The sequence below is a fragment of the Nicotiana tomentosiformis genome, unplaced genomic scaffold, assembly GCF_000390325.3.
Source record: "Nicotiana tomentosiformis unplaced genomic scaffold, ASM39032v3 Un00010, whole genome shotgun sequence".
Taxonomy (NCBI): Eukaryota; Viridiplantae; Streptophyta; class Magnoliopsida; order Solanales; family Solanaceae; genus Nicotiana; species Nicotiana tomentosiformis.
Window position 1 is genome coordinate 389,296 of NW_027174569.1, and position 5,085 is coordinate 394,380.

Genomic DNA, 5,085 nt, shown 5'->3' on the forward strand with positions numbered 1-5,085 from the left:
CGCCCAGCCGTGGCCGTTTCTCATTGTTTTGCATTTTATGGCTAAAAAACTAGAATTTCGCCCGATTCCCATATTTTCGTGTGCTATAGCCCTTGCCTTCCGAGTGAGTCCGGGCCCCCGGACCCCGATCGCCTAAAATTATTCGGAGCCATCAAATACGACCTAAGGAACCATAGTTACCGCCCCGCCATGGCCGTTCCTCGTTGTTTTTTTTTACGGCCAAAAAACTAGAATTCCCCCCGATTCCTATATATTCGTGTGCTATAGTTCAAGCCTTCCGAGTGGGACCAGGCCCCCCGGACCCCAATCACCTAAAATTATTCCGGGCCATCAAATAGACCTAAGGAACTGTAGTCACCGCCTAGCCGTGGCTGTTCCTCGTTGTTTTGCATTTTACGACCAAAAAACTAGAATTTTGCCTGATTCCCATATTTTCGTGTGCTATATAGCCCATGCCTTCCGAGTGGGTCCGGGTCCCCAGACCCCGATCGCCTAAAATTATTTGGGGCCATCAAATACGACCTAAGGAACCATAGTCACTGCCCCCCTTGGCCGTTCCTCGTTGGTTTGCGTTTTACGGTCAAAAAACTAGAATTCCGCCCGATTCCCATATTTTTGTGTGCTAAGCCCACGCCTTCTAAGTGGTTCCGGGCCCCCGGACCCCGATCGCCTAAAAGTTTTCCAAGCCATCAAATACGACCTAAGGAACCATAGTCACCGCCTCGCCATGACCGTTCCTCGTTGTTTTGCTTTTTACGACCAAAAAACTAGAATTCCGCCCGATTCACATATTTTCGTGTGCTATAGCCCATGCCTTCCGAGTGAATCCGGGTCCCCGGACCCCGATCGCCTAAAACTTATCCGGGCTATCAAATCCGACCTAAGGAACTATAGTCACCGCCCTGCCATGACCGTTCCTCGTTGTTTTGCTTCTTACGACCAAAAAACTAGAATTTTGTCCGATTCCCATATTTTCATGTGCTCTAGCCCACGCCTTCCGAGTGGGCCCGTGTCCCACGAAAACTAGAATTCCCCCCAATTCCCATATATTCGTGTGCTATAGCTTATGTCTGCCAAGTGGGACCAGGCCCCCCGAACCCCGATCGCCTAAAAGTATTCCGCGCCATCAAATACGACTTAAGGAACCATAGTCACCGCCCAGCCGTGGTTGTTCCTCGTTGTTTTGCATTTTACGGCCAAAAAACTAGAATTTCGCCCGATTCCCATACTTTCATGTGCTATAGCCCACGCCTTCCGAGGGGGTCAGGGCCCCCAGGACCCCGATCACCTAAAATTATTCCGGGCCATCAAATACGACCTAAGGAACCATAGTTACCGCCTAGCCATGGCCGTTCCTCGTTGTTTCGCGTTTTACGACCAAAAAAATAGAATTCTGCCCGATTCCCATATATTCGTGTGCTATAGCCCACGCCTTCCGAGTGGGTCAGGCCCCCCAGGACCCCCATCGCCTAAAATTATTCTGGGCCATCAAATACGATCTAAGGAACCATAGTCACCGCCCAGCCGTGGCCGTTCCTCCTTGTTTTGCATTTTACGGCCAAAACACTAAAAATTCTCCCGATTCTCATATTTTCGTGTGCTATAGCCCATGTCTTCCGAGTGGGTCCGGGCCCCCGGACCCCGATCGTCTAAAATTATTTGGGGCCATCAAATACGACCAAAGGAACCATAGTCACCCCCCGCCATTGCCGTTACTCGTTGTTTTGCATTTTATGATCAAAAATATAGAATTCCGCCCGATTCCCATATTTTCGTGTGCTCTAGCCCACGCCTTCCGAGTGGGCCCGGGTCCCCCGAAACCAGATTGCCTGAAAAATTTTCAGGCAATCAAATACGACCTAAGGAACCATAGTCACTGCCCCGCCATGACCGTACCTCGTTGTTTTGCTTTTTACGACCAAAAAACTAGAATTCTGCCCGATTCCCATATTTTTTGTGTGCTCTAGCCCACCCCTTCCGAGTGGGCCCGGGTCCCCTGAAACCGGATTGCCTAAAAATTTTCCAGGCCATTAAATACGACCTAAGGAACCATACTCACCGCCCCGCCATGGCCGTTCCTCGTTGTTTTGCATTTTGCGGCCAAAAACTAGAAATTCGCCCGATTCCCATATTTCTGTGTGCAGCCCATGCCTTCCGAGTGGGTCCGGGCACCCGAACCCTAATCGCCTAAAATTATTTTGGGCCATCAAATACGATCTAAGGAACCATAGTTACCGCCCTACCATGGCCGTTACTCGTTGTTTTGTGTTTTACGACCAAAAAAATTGAATTCCGCCCGATTCTCATATATTCGTGTGCGATAGCCCATGCCTTCCGAGTGGGTCAGGGCCCCCAGGGACCCCGATCGCCTAAAATTATTTCGGGCCATCAAATACGACCTAAGGAACCATAGTCACCGCCTAGCCGTGGCCGTTCCTCGTTGTTTTGCATTTTACGGCCAGAAATCTAGAATTTCGCCCGATTCCCATATTTTCATGTGCTATAGCCCACGCCTTCCGAGTGGGTCCGGGCCCCCGACCCAGATCGCCTAAAATTATTTTGGGCCATCAAATACGACCTAAGGAACCATAGTCACCACGACGCCATGGCCATTCCTCGTTGTTTTGCATTTTACGGCCAAAAAACTAGAATTCTGCCCGATTCCCATATTTTTGTGTGCTATAGCCCACGCCCTCCGAGTGAGTCCAGGCCCCCGGACCCAGATCGCCTAAAATTAATCTGGGCCATCGAATATGGCCGAATGAACCACAGTCACCACCTTGCCATGGCCGTTACTCACTGTTTTGCATTTTACAACCAAAAAAATAGAATTCCCCCCAATTCCAATATATTCGTGTGCTATAGCCCACGCCTTCCGAGTGGGTCTGGGCCCCCGGACCCCGATTGCCTAAAATTATTTCGGGCCATCAAATACGACCTAAGGAACCATAGTCACCGCCCAGTCGTGGCCGTTCCTCATTGTTTTGCGTTTTACTGCCAAAAAACTAGAATTCCGCCCAATTCCCGTATATTCGTGTGCTTCAGCCCACGCCTTCCAAATGGGACCGGGCCCCCGTACCCCGATCGCCTAAACTTTTTCCGAGCCATCAAATACGACCTAAGGAACCATAGTCACCGCCCAGCTATGGCCGTTCCTCGTTGTTTTGCATTTTACGGCCAAATATTTAGAATTTCGCCCGATTCCCATATTTTCGTGTGCTATAGCCCATGCCTTCCGAGTGGGTCCGGGCCCCCGGACCCCGATCGCCTAAAATTATTCGGGGCCATCAAATACGACCTAAGGAACCATATTCACCCCCCGCCATGACCGTTCCTCGTTTTTTGCATTTTACGGCCAAAAAACTAGAAATCCTCCTGATTCTCATATTTTCGTGTGCTCTAACCCACGCCTTCCGAGTGGGTCCAGGCCCCCCGGAATCGGATTGCCTAAAATTTTTCTAGGCCATCAAATACAACATAAGGAACCATATTCAGCGCCCCGCCATGACCGTTCCTCGTTGTTTTGCTTTTTACGACCAAAAAAATAGAATTCCACCTGATTCCCATATATTCCGGGCCATCAAATACGACCTAAGGAACCATAGTCACCGCCCCGCCGTGGCCGTTCCTTGTTGTTATGCATTTTACGACCAAAAACTAGAATTTCGCCTGATTCCCATATTTTCGTATGCTATAGACCATGCCTTCTGAGTGGGTCCGGGGGGCCCGGACCCCGATCGCCTAAAATTATTTCGGGCCATCAAATACGACCTAAGGAACCATAGTCACCGCCCCTCCATGACCGTTCCTCGTTGTTTTGCTATTTATGACCAAAAAACAAGAATTCCACCAGATTCCCACATTTTCGAGTGCTCTAGCCCACACCTTCCGAGTGGGTCCGGGCTCCTCGGACCCCGATTGCCTAAACTTTTTTTGGGCCATCAAATACGACCGAAGGATCCATATTCACCGCAGCGCAAAGACCGTTCCTCGTTGTTTTGCTATTTACGACAAATAAACTAGAATTCTACCCGATTCCCATATTTTCGTGTGCTCTAGCCCACCCCTTCCTAGTGGGCCCGGGTCCCCAGAAACCGGATTGCCTAAAATTTTTCAAGGCCATTAAATACGATCTAAGGAACCATAGTCACCGCCCCGCCATGGCCGTTCCTCGTTGTTTTGCGTTTTACGGCCAAAAAATAGAATTCCGCCCGATTCCCATATATTCGTGTGCTATAGCCCACGCCTTCCGAATGGGTCCGGGCCCCCTGACCCCGATTGCCTAACATTATTCTGGGCCATCAAATATGACCTAAGGAACCATAGTCACCACCCCACCATTGCTGTTCCTTGTTGTTTTGCGTTTTTCGGCCAAAAAATTAGAATTTCGCCCGATTCCCATATTTTCGTGTGCTATTGCACACGCCTTCCAAGTGGGTCCGGCCCCCCGAACCCAGATCGCCTAAAATTATTCTAGGCCATCAAATATGACCTAAGGAACCATAGTCACCACCCTACCATGGCCGTTACTCGTTGTTTTGCGTTTTACGACCAAAAAAATAAAATTCTGCCCGATTCACATATATTCGTGTCCTATAGCCCACGCCTTCCGAGTGGGTCAGGGCCCCCAGGACCCCGATCGCCTAAAAAGTTTTCGGGCCATCACCTACGACCTAAGGAACCATAGTCACCTCCCCGCCATAACCGTTCCTCGTTTGTTTCCTTTTTACGGCCAAAAAACTAGAATTTCGCCTAATTCCCATATTTTCGTGTGCTATAGCCCATGCCTTCCGAGTGGGTTCGGGCCCCTCGGACCCCGATCGCCTAAAATTTTTTGCGCCATCAAATACGACCGAAGGATCCATATTCACCGCACCGTCATGACCGTTCCTCGTTGTTTTGCTTTTTACGACAAAAAAACTAGAATTCTACCCGATTCCCATATTTTCGTGTGCTCTAGCCCACCCCTTCCGAGTGGGCCCGGGTCCCCAGAAACCGGATTTCCTAAAATTTTTCTAGGCCATTAAATACGATCTAAGGAACCATAATCACCGCCCCGCCATGGCCGTTCCTCGTTGTTTTGCG